Below are 17,528 nucleotides of genomic sequence, written 5' to 3' on the forward strand. Positions count from 1 at the left end.
GGAACCCAGATGTTATTGGGCTGCAACAATGGCTGCTCTAGATCAGAGGTTCGCAACCTTTGGTCCCCAGATGTTTTTGGACTGCAATTCTCAGAAGCCTTCACCACTAGCTGTGCTGGCTGGAGTGTCTGGGTATTGTAGTCCAAGATCATCTGAGGACCCAAGGTTGAGAACCTCTAGTTGTTTCTCCTCCAACATCTTTTCCCTCTAGTGTAGCATAAGTCAATCCAATATTTATCTCAATGTCATACACAAAGCCTGATCGCTCAAACGATGGCCCTCAATGACCAAAGGGGAAGACTGGCAGGACTGAAAGGAAAACATTCCCCACCAACGCCTGCTCCATCTGTAACCGAGTCAGGTTAGACACTATCTCAATTAAAGAGAGCAATCTAGCTCCAGGATAAAATTACTAGCAGGTTAATTAATAGCTTCAAAAGAGAAGGCAAGCAATCAATGGATTATCAAGGCCAAAATGTTCAGAATGTGCTGTTTCACTCAGAACAAGCAGTTGTTAGTCCGTCAATGAAAATGCATTATAAATTGCTCTTGTGCAGGAAGGTGAAGTAGCAGAAAGTGAGAAGGCCTTAGCATAAATGCACCTCATTCTTTCAAAGCATGAGGAGGACACAAATGAAATAATTTCCCACAGAGACGGAGGCCATAAACTTGATTTAAGTACTACATTGATTATCTGGAGAAAAAAACAAGATCTGGTGTGGTTTAGATGATGATGAAGTGCAGGTTCTATCTTCAAAACAACTAACAGCCTGCTGAGCTACTGCCATGCGCTAATTCTGTGCCAATAACACTTTGAAATGGAAACACACAGTAGGATCTGGGTGATGGAACTGTCAGGGAACTTAGGGGACTGACTAGGACACAGGAGACCTGGATTCCAGACCCTGATTGGTCTCACATTAGAGAAATACCTCCCCTTCTTTTTCACTTCTTCTTCTTCCTGTATAGTCACATTGTGGACACATGGTATATATCCTGTGAGAGTGGTTCATACATTTTAAACCATCTTGCTTTTTGGGGGGTGAATTGGGTGTGGTACGTTTGTCTACCCTCCTTGAGCAGGACATATCCTCTTCCTTTTCTTGTGCCTTTTTCTGCCCCTTGCCCTTTAAAAAAATTGTGTAGGTAGATTGCTTTGTCAGCAAAATGGCCACGTACTGATCTGGGCCATTTCTTCCTATTCCCATGCTTTTTTACCCTCTATGGAGGAGAACCCACAGCACACCGCAGTGGCAGTCAAATGCAGAAGGAGGACTGATGCTCCATATTTGACAGAAGTATATCAACGTGTTGACATTCCCGTTTGAAAATGAATTAAGGGAGCTGAACGACAGTGGCTGATGGAGGCGGGACAGCACACCGGATGCATAAGAAATGAATCGGTTTTGGAGTACACTCTCAATGGGATGTCAGTTGTACTGTGCAATGAAAATGTGGAGCAAATATAGTAGTAGCCTCACAGAGAGATGGATTTGATATGGAAGTAGCACAGAGGGGGAATAAAAGAATCAATAATGGCCTTGTGTCATCGGCAACAAAATGTTTCTGAATCACACATGAATTTCAACCCTGTTTTGAGTTGAAACAGGGTTGAAATTCATGAGTGATTCAGAAACATTTTGCTGGTGTGACCACAGCCTCAGTCTCTTGGCCTGAACTTTGTTGTGATGTAGTTATGGGGGATAAAGAGGGATTAGGAATGCTCTCTTTGTCCCTTTGGAGAAAAGGTGAAACGGAAGTGCAACCAATCAGTCAATAGACAAGGTTGCCTATAGAGACATTAAGTGCCAGAAGGCAGCTGTTGACCATTGTGATCAATGCGAGAGAGGGCACAGTAGCTGAAAGTGGGTAGAAACGCACAGAAGGACATATTCACAGCTGAGCCAAATTTGCACATAAACCCAGACAGATGAGCAGGCTGGCTGCCGTCTTCTCATTTCCTCCGCCTCATCTTGTTCATCGACTTCTCAACCCATCCAAAGACTAGAAAAGCACACCTTGCCCTCAAATGAGCAATGTTTCTACTTGCTGTTGTTTACTCCTGTACCTGCAATCAGCGAACATTCATTCTCTTATCTTCGTTTGTCAATCATTCCTCTCTCGCACGTCACAGAGCATGGCATGGTGTACTCAGCAGCCCAGGACAACCAGGTATGACCTGATCTTCTGTCCTAGGTAAGGAGACAGGTAGTGGGAGTAGGCTGCTCAGGAGGTGGAGAGGCACCCCTGTAACCCTGTAGACCTAGCGCCCTTGCTAGGGACAGTACAGACTCTATACTAAGGATGCTAAAGGGTCAGGCTCTTGATTCCATTTTTAGGATTCAGCCATCCCAGCATCTCAGCCACCTAGAACTTTCGCACACCTTCTGCACCAGGTGACACAATAGTTTCAACACACTGTGTAGACAATGCAACAGCTACTTTGTATTGTGTGGCATGCTGCTGTTTTTGGACATTTTTATCTAGAATTTCGCCAAGAAGCCAGCCCACGTGAAGTCACCCTCTAGCTATGGCTCTGACTGGACTTTGCATATGGTTCTGGAGATGCCGATTTTTTTTTATTGCATCCTCCAATCACCTCCTTCCTCTCTTAACTGAACTTTGGCCACCTCTGTCTTTCCACAAACATGTTGACAAAAACCTGTTCCAGGCACCGAGCAGGAATACTTCACTTTCAATGGACTCTGTCCTTATCTTAACTTTTGCACATCAACGGGAGTTAAAGGGCAGGGAGAAAGTGGAGATATTACATACCTGTGTTGACGTTGCATGCAACAAGGACGCTGGTCGATAATCTTCTCCCGAACTCTGATGAGCATCCTGACTCCACTTTTCAAGCTGTCCTCAGTTACAAAATATTTAAATGTATACAAATTTGCTTGCCAGATAGAATAGAGCTAGCTGGATAGCTGTGTGGTTTAAGAGAGGTTGGGAATTCAGTTCCTCACTCTGCCTCCTAGGAGAAGAGCCAATCTGGGTGGCCTTGAGCAAGCTGCACAACCCCAGGGAATCCCCAGAAGAAGGGAATAGCAAACCACTTCTGAGCATTCTCTACTTGGATAACCATGAAAAGGGTCATCAACAGTCAGAATGGATTTGATGGCAGATGATAACAATGATGCAAAGGGGGGGGGCATCTATTTGACTGTGACATATTTAGAGAACACGAGATGGAGGTGTTCTTGCATTCTTTTCCTGCTGATTGCCTTCCCAGAGGTATCTGGTTAAACTCTTTTCAAAGGCAAGGCAGGATTAGGGTAGAAATTGGGCCCGATCCAGCACAGTTCTTCCAGTGTCTACATATACCTGAGACATGGGCAGGATGCCACCCAGGAAAAGAGGAGGAACAGAATGTACGTAGTTCTTCCCCCCCCCCACAAAAAAAGAGATAACGTTTCTGATTAAAAACAGAGAGGGGAGTGTTTATCTCTCTATCACTTACCAGTAGATTTGCATTTAGATTTTGGCACCCATTATAGCTTAGAAGACTAGGAAAGCCCCTGATGGAAAAGACTCTGATGTTGGGAAAGTGTGAAGGCAAGAGGAGAAGGGGGTGTCAGAGGACAAGATGATTGGAGAGTGTCATTGAAGCGACCAACATGAATTTGGCCCAGCTCCGGGAGGCGGTGGAAGACAGGAGGGCCTGGCATGCTCTGGTCCATGGGGTCACGAAGAGTTGGACATGACTTAACGACTAAACAACAACAAGTGCAGCCCCAGCTAGAGGATTTTGTCTGTCGTAGTCCACAAAAATAGCCTTTCCTAGGCTCTGCTTTGCACTGCCCTAGTTTTTGAAGCTGGCTTTCTCGTTGCTCGTTGTCTTGGGCTCTTGCATCGGTCTTCTGAATAGGAAATACCGAGCCAAACTGGACTCGTGCCCAAAAGGAAGACCCAGGCTTGAGTTTGCAAGAGCTGGGCAAGGCAGCTGAGGACAGAACATTGTGGAGATGGCTCATCCGTAGGGTCTCCGTGAGTCTGAGGTGACTTCATGGCACATAAGAACAACAAAACCAATCTGAGGGGGTAGCAACTAGGCCATGTTTCTCTCCCTCCGCCTGTGAGGAAGAAGACTGGCTTGCCTCAGAGGAAATGTCTCAACAAGAAGAGTTTGGCTCTGGAAGATCATTAATTTTCCATCTGCAGGCCAAAGGATTGCTAGATAATAATGAGGGGAAATTAATTCATGGATCAGTTATCAGTTCTTCACCTCTTTACGTCACGCACAGCAGAATATCCTGTCTGATGTTCTAAACCCACCGCAAAAATGTCCCGGTGGAAATGCCATGGAATGAACCAGTCTGAACTCTTTTTCACCTCTTCTGACGGTGCCTCATCTTGATCGCGAGTGCTTTGCAACTCTTTTAATTAAAATATATTCCTTGCTTTCCCCTCCATGCTGCTCTGGGCAGGATATTGTTATGCTGGGCCACTAAGTTGCTTCTGACTTACAGCAACCCTTAGAGGATTTCCGAGGTGTGTGGAAGGGTTGACCATTGACACCGCAGTGACTTTACATGACCTAGGTGGGATTTGAACCCACGTCTCCTGAGTCTTAATCCAAGACTGTATTCACAGCACCACATTTGAAGAAGTAAACAAGCAAAACGGTTATTTCTTCTGCCCATCTATTGGAATGCCAGGTAACCTCAAATCTTACAAGGATGGTCATGTACTTCTCCATACTACAAGCTCTGCACTAATTGCTCACTGAGTTATTTTCAAAAAGTAATTGGTTACAATGGTAGTTGTGGGGGTTTTTCAACTGTAATTAGTTACAGTTATAGTTCCAAAAGTAGTTAGTTACATTACAGGTCTGATTTTAAAACCTCTTCATATATATTTTTTTTGTTCCTTTCTTTGTAAAATCCGTGCACTAAAGTAAGAACTCACATTGTGGGGTATTTTGTGAGAATTCCTTTGTGACCCAGGGCAGGGGAAAGGTCTCGTGTCCAGTAGAAGGTCAGTGAGTATAGAGGGCCCCCCTCTGTGTTAGGAAAGAAGACGGAAGAGAATCTTCTCCAGGTTTTAATAGTGCATTCAGAGGAGCTGTCCAGGGTGCTTAACCGATTGCTGAGATAGAGCTCATCAACTTAAGGTTTGAACTGAAACCCAGAACAGATACCTTGCCCCTACGAAATCAGTATCCACCAGTCCCCGTCGTTGAGGCCTGCACATGGCTGCCTACCTGTGTCACACTTCGCAAGCTCCCAGATGCTATGAGCAGTCCTTCCTGCTAGGAAAGGGTAAAACAAGGAAATAGGAGCTAGGAAGCAAGGAATATATAATGCTTATCTATTGAAAATGAGACTGACATAAAGGGCCAGAACAATTCTGCTAATGTCCATGCTGAGTACAAGCATGACTATCTTAGAATTGCAGATCGCTTAGAATGGCAGAGTTGGAAGGGACCCTCCGGGTCAGGGAGTCCAGCCCTTTCAAGGAGGCACAGGGCGGGGATTTAAACTCCCAACCTCCGGCTCCACAACCAGAGACCTAAGCCACTGAGCTATGAATGCCCATGGTCTTCTAAAACACAGTAGGAAATTTGTCCAGATATACTGGGTAGCATGTCTTTACTCAGCGTAGTCAAGGACCGTGGGAGCTCCAGTCCAAGAGTGACTGAGGCAGGGGGAAACACCCCCCCATGGGTGCAATTGGGGTAGCCATATGTCACCAAAAAAAGAGGAGGATGTCCATCACCTAAAAGGAAGGGCAAAATAAGTCCACAGCTTGCTTGGAATTACATCTCCTAATGCTTAGGCAGCTGCCTGGATAGCACAGTGGCTTAGGTCTCTGGCTGCAAAGCCAGAGGTTGGGTGTTTGATTCTCCACTGAGTCCCCTTTGAAGCAGAGCCAGCCTGGGTGGCCTTGGGCAAGCTGCACAGTCCCAGGGCGCCCCCTACAGGAAGGGAATGGTAGATCACGTCTGAGTATTCTCTGCCTGGAAAACCCTGCAAAGGGTTGCCATAAATCAGAATTGACTTGATGGCACATGATGATGATGAATCATCTACATGAACCAATGGAAAAACAAAAAATAGTTCTTGTGCTTTAATTATCATGCATCTCACCTGAGTGGGGAAGATAGAGAACAGGTAGCATGTGTGAATGCTGAGCCTGCTGCTGCTGACCAGGTGCCACTACCTGTGGATGATGGGGAACTTCAAGGTCTCTGACCTCCCTCCTTTTTTTTTTTTGTCTTTAAATCAGACATGAACTGGTGTCCGATGTCTTGACTTAAAGCGGACATCTGGCTGTCCTCATGCTACCATGAAGTCATTGACACGCCGTTGACAATGGCAATGACCCTTCGTTATTTCTCCCATCTCTGGGATTCCAGGAAAGCTGTTGAAATCCTCTGCTGAAGGGCTGGAGGCAGGCCAATAAATGAAAACATAATCCAGACAAGGCAGACGGTCCATAGTTCAAGAGGAGAACACATGCTTTCTGTGCAGAAAGCCCCAGTTCAGTCTTCCACATATTGGAGATGATGTAATGATAGACTGGATGTAGTCCCAGCCACTGAAGCTCAGCCCAGAAAAAGACGGAAAGCTACAGATCAATACTGCTGATTTTTATTTTTCAGTTTATTAAAATATTTATATCTATCTGTGTCTATAATGGAGAAGAGAAGAGAAAGAGGTAGAAAGAGAGAGGGTGCAGTTTCCACTGGCAATTTGAATCAATTCCTGTTCCGACTTCTAAAGTATTGGGTTCAAGTCATGTGATCTATAAATAGATACCCACATCCACTTTGACTGAAATTAAATCAATTTATTTCTGGTAATTAAAACAAGTTTTGGCAGCTGCACTGGTGAAATCAACTAATTTCCTTTCTCCTTTAGGAGCACGCTTTTTAAAAACTGTTTTTTAAAGTGATACAGCGATACATTGATTGCTACATTCACTTGACCAAAAAAAATATTCACAGTGACTGTGCACTAAGCGATGCATCACTAAACATTTCTATAAGAAATTTAAAAAATAAAACCCAGAAAAAACCATGGTGCTAATGCCGCTGACATTCAACCGGAGCACAAAGCAAATTGACAGAACCATCTACAGCCATCAAATCGAATGGTATGAAATCCATTTAGAAGTGAGATATTTTTAAAAGCCCCTGCTGGCCAGTCGGAAAAAAACCCTTTACTTTGCAGCCCCCCCAAAATCGATTTCACCCGTGCGTCATGAAAATGAGATTTTATAAATCAATTTAAATAATGATTAAACCGGTTTAACTACTGTTCTTATTGCTAGTAAAACTGCACCAAGAGATACCAGAACCTGGGGTACTAGTTTTGGGAAGTAACACAATGCAATGTCTGAAACCATCCTGTTCATGTTGCTCATTACAGACCTGAAGAAGTAACTCATTAGTACTTTGTTGAACTGCTGGTTACTTTCTGTCTCTTTTGGGGATGATTTAGGATTGAAATCCATATAAAACTGGAAAAAATTCTGTCAAACGGTCTCTTTCAACTGCTTTAAAATTCTTTTTAAAAGTAACTTGTAAGTGACATTTGCTATAATAATAAAGTAACATCGTTCTTACCTGTTTTAATTACTTTTGTAATCCCATTGACCCATAAAAAGCAACTCGTTTCAGATAACTATGTTATTTCTAACTTTCCAAGATTTGATGCCAGGTTGCAAAACAATGTAACTATATTTATTAATTATTTCAGTTTATATAACTAGTTGTGGCGGGGGCTTAACGCGGCTTATGCATGTGGGCAAGCGTGGGCATGCATGGTTAAAGGTATTTTTAAAACAATGTGCTTTTCGCAGTGTGGTACAAAACTAGAGGCTGGACCAGCGCCAATCCATAGCTACTCCTTTGTTTGATGTACAAAGGGACAAACGTAAGCTCCCAGACACACCCCTGTCCTCAAAAGACCTTGAAATTTAAGAACAGCCTCTGGGAAAAAATATGAACCACTTTGTGTCGGTATTATTTTCGGTGGAAGAGGAAAAAAAACATGTGCTAACTTCTTGGAATAACCAAAGAAGAATCTTGCAGGAATAAACACTGGCTGTGTCCTAGTCTAACAATCTTTTTCCAGGAATGGTCCAAATGAAAAGAGCAGCACTTGATTTGGCCTGTGTTTATTATAGTTCCGTTTATTTATTATAGTTCCGTTTTTACCTGGGAGAGAGAGGGGGCTGATTTTTGAACCTTCAGTCTCTGATGCTGAAATAACTGCAGGTCTGGGGTTGTATAAACTCTCTCTCTCTCTCTGTGTGTGAATGTGTGTGTGTGTGTGTGTGTGTGTGTGTGTGTGTGTGTGTGTGTGTGTGTGTGTGTGTGTGTGTGTGTGTGTGAGAGAGAGAGAGAGAGAGAGAGAGAGAGAGAGAATGTTTGCACACTCCAGCATCAAACTGAAAGATGCAAGTGGAATGAGGAAATAATGCTGAAGAAAGCAAAATTGTGTCCAATGTGCAGGGTGGCATTAATTCCACACCACCATAAAAAAAACCTGGATAAATGATATGCAATGAAGACTTTGGCTTCCTCATAAAAGGTTAGGCACGACGGGTTGCTTTCTATATGGGCCATGCAATAGTCAAACGAAGCTTATGCAAGATTAGAATTAACATTAGAACTCTTGGCTTTCTCAAATTACAACACAAAAGAACCAACCGCTCACTTTTTCTTACTGATAGATCAATTGTTCAAGACACTGTCACCTCCAGTTATTACACAAACTTGTACAGGTCAGTTCATTTCCACTTCACTAGGTCCTGAACCGCCCCCTCACCAGTAATAAAGGCTCGTCTCTCCTCATGCTGGGTCATCAAGCTAGCTTAATCTCAGCCAACAGAAGCATCAGCAGACAGATTAAGCTCAATATCCCACAGCATTTTTCTCTGGTTTCTCCCTCCTCCTTGAAGGCCAGCATTTTTTTTTTTTGAAGGTAAAAAGAAGAGACACAAGACAAAGAGAAGGGAAAAATAGAAATGACAAGAATGGATCTTCTTCCACATTTCTTCACTGAGACATGAGCTGTTCTGATCATCTTCGTAGGTCTCTTGATACTGTAAGTCAACTTTAACATATCACTCAATCACCTTCACGTTCGTCCACTCCAACAAATTTGTGGATTTATTTTTCTCTCTACCTGATGTTTTTCTGTGGTTTTGACCAACAGATGCCCTGCAACTTACCGCTCATGTGCATTCTGTTGTTTTGTTGCTATGTGTCACCGAGTGAGAACCAACTTACAGGGCTTTCTAGGTGGGTGAGATCGTTAAGGAGCAGTGTTACCAGCTCCACTCCCTCCGTGAATTTCCATGGCTGAGCGGGGATTCGAACCCTGGTCTCTGGGGACCTCTAATATTGGCTGGTTCCCTGCTATAATAAGTCTTGGAGATCTTTCACATTAAACAGTTCTCAGCTCCAAAAATACACCACAAAGAGAAAATACATGTAGGCTTGTTTACAAATAATCATCCAATTGTTTATTTTGTTATACATCCTGGAACTTAGTTATTCATACCTTTCTCTCTCTCTCTCTCTCTCTCTCTCTGGTTTGCTTTTTTCCAAATGACATCACCTAACCCTGAACGAACACATTAGACATTGCATATTTGGATGTTGGGTAATTTTTTAGAGAAAATGAGCAATACACATTGGGGGTGAAGATATAAATATGGGGGCAAACCCACTGTAGATCACTGTCTCATCATCTTTGCTGGAGATTCACCCATCGGATGAATCAACTTCTGTACTTTTGTAATAGAAAGTTAGTACTGCTCTCTGGTTTGTAGTAAGGAGAGCCATCAATTTGAGGGAAATCAACAGAAATGATTGTAGCATTAAATGCTAGTGAAGGCCAGATTCTCTAAGTACAACCAGTATATCTGTGAAGATTCTCAGTCATCCGGGTGAAGTTATCTGGAAGTTGAGTCATGGCCATTGGGTGTCTTTCTTGTTAGGTTGAAAGGTTTCGCTACTCATCCAAGTAGCTTCTTCAGTCTGGGGAAAGTTGGTAGGAGGTCCCTGATATATCCTCCATGCTGGTTTCACTCCCCCTTGGTCTGAATAGGCTTGTGAGATGGACAGTGAACCAGGGGAGTGAGGGATAATCCCACTTCTGCAGTCCTTCTCCACCCATTGTCGTGGGTCTGTGAAGATTCGCCGTCATCGAGGTGTGGTTATCTGGAAGTTGAGTCATGGCAAATGGCCTTCTTTCTTGTATTCTCAAATATTGGATTCTGTATTCTGAGACTGAAGGAGCTACTTGAATGAATAGCAAAACCTTTCAACTGAACAAGAGGGAAGTCCATTTGCCTTGACTCAACTTCCAGATAAGTACAACCAATCTTAAAAGAGGTCTTCTTTCTTGTTTCCTCTGGATGATGGATGCTCCCTCCTGAGTCTTCTTCAGCACTGATTAAATGGAAAAAAGAAGTCATATTGCCCTTTACCTCGGGTGGCAAAATATTTTAGGTTGCCCATGGATTTTCCCATCTCCTTCTCCACAGCTAAGGAATATAATTCAAGGTGTACATTCACACCTTCTTCTGTAGGACTTCCAACAATCCTACCACAGTACTCCACTGGTCCTCTGGCTCCATAGGATGGATTAGCACTGGCTTTTCTCAGCTCAGACAATTTCCTCATCCCCTGTGCCTTGAACTATATCGAAAGAGAGTTTCCAAAGAGCTGGAGATGATGCCAAGGGTGCGCGAGAGATTACCATCACCTCCCCCTGGGGTGCACACGACATTTAAACTTTTTTTTTTTTTGGCCTAACTGAATGTCCTCATAAAATATGGCCAGGCAATCACTCGGTGGAGGAGAATAGTTTTCCTGTAGATAAAATTGGGAGCGATTCCCTTAAAACAAAAAGGGGAACATAATGGAAAAAAAAAAAAGAGATGCTCTTGCAGCCCAGGAATATTCAATCAATCAAGGAGCAAAATGCAAACTCTAACCAAAGACGTTCAGTGATGAAAAGCCGGCTCAGGCCCTAACGTCTAGTTCTGCTTTGATTTCTCAGCAATAAATATGTGTTAGCAGCATTTTTCTTTCCTTCTCTCTGTTTGCCTTGAGCTGGCAAGGCGCCCGGAGAGAAGGCTCTCCCCTCCTTCTCCCCCTTCTCTCAGGCCTTTAAGGCCCCTGTTTTCCACTGGGCCAACTATTCCTTTATGAAATGATTGCTTTTACCTCAGGGTTATCTCTCTCTGAAGATTTCTGCCGAGGCAGCAGGCCTCCGCACTTTATCAATGGCTGTGCTTATTAAACAACCTTACAAAGTAGTTATTGCAGACACGGGAGGGGGAGGGACCAGCGAAGTGTTGCATGCCCATATATATATATATATATTTCACCTGGAGTAAATGCTTAATTCCTGAGTTAACATTAACAACTCGACTGCCTCCAGGAACGGTTTTGAAGATCTTTCATGCCAACATTGTGTTCTATTTATTAAGGGCTGAAGTGTTGGCGTTTTGAACAGCTAAGCTAATTTCATTTAAATGGAACATAACTTTTCTCTTTTTATCAGCAGCCACCAGAAGTCTAGTTTTTGTCTTTCACCTCAGTAGTATAATAACTTCCCTTCCCAATATGGGGGAGGCCGTGCGTTGCTCCTTCTGCTCCGGTCTCGGCCACCCTCTTTAATCATAGCTACAAGCCTCCACAAAGAGGTGCGTTTGCCGTCTTCCGAGGTTGCCATCTTCCTGGGGTGACTTTTAATGCTCCCGTCCACATGCTTCAGATGTTTTTGATCTCATTACATGCCGGAGCAGGATCAGCCCAGGACATGTTGGATCTGAAGGACGGGGTTAAGGTGGCACCTCTTCTGGTCCATAGTGAGCAAACTGACTGTTGAGCTTTAACACTGGAGATGGGATAGTGGTTTTTTTAACCAGAACTGGGGGGCAGCAGGATCGTTTAGAGCAGTGGTCCCCAACGTTGGGCCTCCCTCCAGATGTTCTTGGACTTCAACTCCCAGAAATCCTGGCCAGCAGAGGTGGTGTGGTGAAGGCTTCTGGGAGTTGTAGCCCAAGAACATCTGGAGGCCCAAGGTTGGGGACCACTGGTTTAGAGAGTGCAGGACAAGCTGCAAAGGACACAGGGCTCTGTCTTTTAAGGAGGGGTACAACACTGTTTCTTAATATCTGGGGTTGCCTCACTCTGCCTAATGGCAGGGCTTGCTATGTGTCCCAGCACTGGACTTCTATCTTCACTTGCCCAGGGTTTTGGAGTTTCCTGATCATCAACCTAGTTAGCACTGGATCATCTTTGTTCCTCAAGGACCAGTTCATACGACTATGTACCCCACTTGATTAGTCGATTCTGCATGATTAACTGCTGAACAAAGGAACTAGCTTCCTTGGGGGGGGGAAAGGAGGGGAAATGTACATGGCGTTTGATCTAGACTGCCTCCTTCTCACGTGCAAGCTGCCAAGGGATGGACATGCATGTGTGAACGGGTCCATGCAACTCAATGGTCTAAATCCCATCGCTAGTCCAGCTACAGAAGATCTTTTGAAATGAGGGGATTTGTGTAAGCCTTGGCCTTCCATTCGGCCATGGACCCCATGGGTTTGTCTGCCAGTTGTATGTCCCCACGAGAGGTTTCTAGGTGCTGGCTGACATCTCAAGAAGTCGATAAGCATCACTGGCTCTTTGTTCTGGATACAAATTTCCAGACAAGTGGGACTGGTGGAGGAGGATGCTTGATTTTTTTTTTTTAGTGCTGCATGAGTTTAAAGTTTGGGCACCCATCTCTGACCATTCCCAGCCGGCATCACAGCTCCCTGGGTAAGATGTCGGTGCATGCATTTCGTTCTAAATGGCACAATGGACCCAGATCCATGTACTCAGTGGCAGAGGCATATGTACCAATTTCTGATGCTCTATCGGTGCCGCTTGGGTCTCATCAGACTGGCACATGCAACGAGAGGATGGAGGAAGTGGAAGGAGGACCTGGTATGAGGATGCATCTCTCTTTTGGTTTCCATGCTCAGCCCACTTGGTTTGGGTTCCATCCTGTCCACAGCGAAGCAACTGGAAACATTATAGAACTTAGGACAGACACATTTCTGCCATGATAAATGTTTGCAAGCTTTAAATGTCAGGGCCCTGATCCAAAACTCCCAATCGCTCTGCTCTAATTCTGGGCATCTCTGCCCCCTTGTCCTCTCCCCATCTCCCTTCCCACCACTCCTGGCGTAATGGTGTTCTACCTTTTTCATCTCCCTGCACCATTCAGCCTTGGTGGCTACAAAGGAAGTTAATAAGTAATAGCAATAATGACCTCTTTAGAAAGGCAAATGACTAAATTGAGGCTGTTGTGCTTTTGGATGTATCGAGAGAGAGGGTGAAACTCACTAGAAAAGAGGATAGTGCTGGGCAAAGTTGAAGGCAGCAACAGAAGAGGAGGAGACAGGATGGGCTGGTTCACCTGAAGAAGCCCCATCCTTTTCTTTGCAAGTCCGGAGCAGGGCGGTTAATAACAGGACCTTCAAGAGATCACTAGTTCAGAGGAATTAAATTGATGGCACAGAACAACAATAATAACAACACTAATAATAAAGTTTTGTGCATACTGCACAGATCAGTTGAACAGAAGAAGTTGGTTGTTGTGGGTTTTTCGGGCTTCTTGGCCATGTTCTGAAGGTGGTTTTTCCTAACGTTTCGCCAGTCTCTGTGGCCGGCAGCTTCAGAGGACAGCAAACTGTGCACATGGGCATGAAATGCAGAACTAAAACCAGGCAGTGCTGCCCTCAGCCGAGAGTGGCTAGTATTGACCTTTTGCTCTGGAAAACTCTTGGGGTGGGTGGAGATGAGGCAGGAGGACCCTGTTATCTAACCTGACTGAATAAACAGATGTCTCACGGAAAAGCAACTGTCAGTTCATTTATTCCAGCTTTCGCAAGAAGGTCATATTGGATGACAAAAAAATAAAATAAAATTTGCAAACCATACAGTGCTTATGTTTGCCAAGGGTAACTCGGCATCATCTGGCAAGGGGGTGGGAATCTTTACAGAGCATCCTTGGTGTACTGTCCGGGCTTTGATCATGCAAAAATCACAAGGAGAGCAAACCTATCCATTCTGAAGGAAATCAACCCTGAGTGCTCTCTGGAAGGACAGATCCTGAAGCTGAGGCTCCAAGACTTTGGCCATCTCATGAGAAGAGAAGACTCCCTGGAAAAGCCCCTGATGTTGGGAAAGTGTGAAGGCAAGAGGAGAGAAGGGGATGACAGAGGACGAGGTGGCTGGACTCTGCCCTCAACTATAGCTCAGCGGGGGCCCATAGTGTTCCTTAAGATGAAGTTTATTAATGCAGACTCCTGGAAGCATAAATCTGATTTTTGTCTCTGTGACTGTGTCAAGAATTACTTACCATGATGGACCACCCCCCATCAACGGTGTTCACTTAGTAACAATTGCAACTCAGTTAACATACACTGTTTTCCCCAACCTGGCTCCTTCCGGATGTACTGGATCACAACTCCCACTGTGGCTTTGCTAGCTGAGGATGATGGAAGCCGTAGTCCGCTCTTTCTACAAACTTGTGAATCCCTACTTCTGTGCAATAACAGCCTGCTTTTCTTCTCGTGTATCAAGAGCATCTTTCCTCTCTCCAAAGCACAATGAGGCTGAGAGGTTATTGTGAGATATTATAATGATTGCCAGTCAGCTGGATGGGGTGGGGAAAATATTCCAGTGCTTCAGACTGTAATATCCTTGTGATCAGTCATGAACACTGAAGTTCAAAATATCCGAGGTCTTTTTTTTTTTTTTAAAGAAGTCATTAAACCTCTGTCTCTCCTTTTTTCTGAAATCTTTCTGCATTTTCTTCTCTGGCATATCAGTCCCATTTAAATGCAATTGCTTCTCCTACTCTCAGGGTGCAGATCCCATTGGTGATAAACTCAGCAGGGCTGATGAGACCCAAAACCCCCATCATCTTGAGAGCAATTCCCAGAGCCACCACAACACAGTAGCACAGCTTTTCCGGTGAAGCTTCTAAGTGTTCCTAAAGGAACATTATTTCAGTGGTGTGATGAAACTCACCACTAGCGTATTGCCACTTTAAACCATTCATTTGTATATAAATCACAGGTCTCTATACAGTGGTTCCTCACTAGACAGTTACCCCTCATGACAGTTTTTTCGCTAGACATTGGCTTTTTGCAATCGCTATAGCGATTCGCAAAACAGTGATTCCTATGGGGGAATTTCGCTGGACAATGTTTTGTCCCTGCTTCGCAAACCGATTTTCGCTAGACGATGAGTTTGACAGCTCCCTCCGCGCTCGCAAACAGGTGTTTTTGGGACCTAAGCTTCGCAAGAGAGCGATTTAAACAGCTGATCGGCAGTTTGCAAAGCGGCTTTCCTATGGCCAATCTTCGCTAGACAACGACAATTCTTCCCCATTGGAACGCATTAAACAGGGTTCAATGCATTCCAATGGGGAAATGCTTTTCGCTAGACAATGATTTCGCCAAACAATGATTTCAGTGGAATGGATTATCAAATTAATATAAGACCCTTATATTTTCAGGGAAACATGGTATTTTTTTAAAGAAAATTGTCTCATTCTAACCTTACTTTTGGATTTAAAACAATCCCTCACCCCAGGGATTAATCCTGAACATCCAGTTTATGTTATCTTGCTTTTTAAAAAATCAAGTCACATTACATCTCCTCCCCCTTTGGGGGGGGCTTCTTTCCCTCTCTTATCTCCTTCCCATTTATGCAGCCAGCATCCTCCAGAGGCAGTTAAATAAAAAGATATAAGAATTAAAATCTAGTAACAGCAAAATATTTGCAGCAGGAATAAAAAAAAGTGCACACAGGTCTTATTTTTAGCAACGTCAAAAGAATGGCGAGGGAGGGAAAGAGAGCATCTGTGACATTTAGCTAGCAAAACATGCATTTTGAAATGGGATATTTAAAATGAATGATTGTTAATCTAGCCATAAGACGTTAAGAACACCCCATACACGGTGCATGAAGACTTCAGGAACGAAGTCATTAGTGTAACTGCATATGGTGCTCATTCTTTTCAAGATAGGGAGAGATGAATAATTCTCTGCCGAGGGACAATTACAGGCTGCCATTTCAGCTCGACGAAGCCATATGCATCAAGGGGTAACAAGATAACATTAATAAGTATTCTGCAGAGAAAATTAGATCAATAATGGTTTGGCAGCAAAACATCTAATTTGAAAATGATATCCACAATGGTGTGGTGAGCACACAATGGGGCTGCCTCCTGCATATTCAAAATGGGTTTCCAGAAGCCTCACCTTCATTCCACCTTCTTGTAGCTTAACTCCGAAATGTACCCCAGGGAACAGATGCACAGCACTTAAAGTCCGGTTCATATGGGAGAGACTTGACATGCCGGCGGGGTGATTTATTTTTTGAGTTACTCAGATACGCTGCCTTTGGTCCAATGAGCACAAAGTTGTTTTCTTGGCCCCTCCCATCTCGACAACTTGGCGGGGGCAGTGAGGTCAACACAACTGCGGACCCCGGTTTTACAGGAGTAGCAAACCTGTTCCAGTTTTATTTATTTATTTACATACATTTGTAACCGCCCGACTTAGTGCAAAGCACTATTCGGGATAGTTAACAACAGACATAAACCTGAACAATATGCCAGCCCCCCCCCCAAATCCCTGATGGTATAATTAAGTAGAAAAGAAAAGAAAAACCACTCGGACAAAAATTAAATTATAAAACCTAAGGAGACCAATAAATCAAATGCATGCTGAATATCTGGAAAATCTCCTTAACTGTTAGAGCGGTACGACAATGGAACCTATGACCTTGGAGGCATTCAAGATAAAATCGGGCAACCATCTATCGGATCCGTTTTGACTTGGATTCCTGCACTGGGCAGGGGTGGGGGTGGGGGTACATCAGTGGCACAGTATATTTATGGTCAGGGACCACAAGGCAACTGCTGTAACGCTGGCAGAAAATCAAGCCAAGATGTTCTCTGAGGAGGAAACACTCAGCCATCTTGAAACTGGGGAAGACCTACAGCTCAGTAAGGGGGCCATCTGCTTTGCAATGGAGGAATCATTTAATCATCTTGGAATTGCAGAGCTGGAAGACATCCTCTGGATCATGAGGTCTAGCCCCTGTCAAGGAGGCACAGTGGGGAATCAAAATCCCAGCCTCTGGACTGTAGCCAGATGACTCAACCACTGAGTTATCCCTCGATAGGTAGGATCAAGAGAACTCTTTTGTAAAGGGTCATAGCTGGTCAGGCACAGGTGTCCACCCCTAGTTCTTGGAAGTCACACCTGCTTCTGCAGCTCCATTAAAAATACTTCCTTGTACCTGCTAGTGTCTTCAGGTAGCAACTCTGCCTGAGGTGGCTATTCTGGGAACCACAACTGAGCCCTCGGGAAGACTCGTGTTCTGCAGGTTGCACTGTGTCCAGACCTCTCAAGGAAATATTAGATGGTCTGTATATAAAGCAATGTTCCTACAAAATTCGATTGGCTATGCTCATTTACTGTGTGGTCCC

At 44.1% G+C, this 17,528-nt stretch overlaps 1 long non-coding RNA gene across 3 annotated transcripts in view; it reads left to right on the forward strand.

Annotated features, from left to right (window-relative positions):
- The first annotated feature begins 617 nt into the window (after positions 1 to 617).
- The window catches only part of LOC144584675 (uncharacterized), a 46,828-nt gene continuing 29,917 nt past the window's right edge, over positions 618 to 17,528 (forward strand). For all 3 annotated transcript variants that reach the window (XR_013539080.1, XR_013539079.1, XR_013539078.1), the window contains exon 1: positions 618 to 9,059. This is a non-coding gene — a long non-coding RNA (uncharacterized LOC144584675). The remainder of the gene's footprint in view (positions 9,060 to 17,528) is intronic.

The sequence above is a fragment of the Pogona vitticeps genome, chromosome 13 (assembly GCF_051106095.1).
Source record: "Pogona vitticeps strain Pit_001003342236 chromosome 13, PviZW2.1, whole genome shotgun sequence".
NCBI lineage: Eukaryota > Metazoa > Chordata > Lepidosauria > Squamata > Agamidae > Pogona > Pogona vitticeps.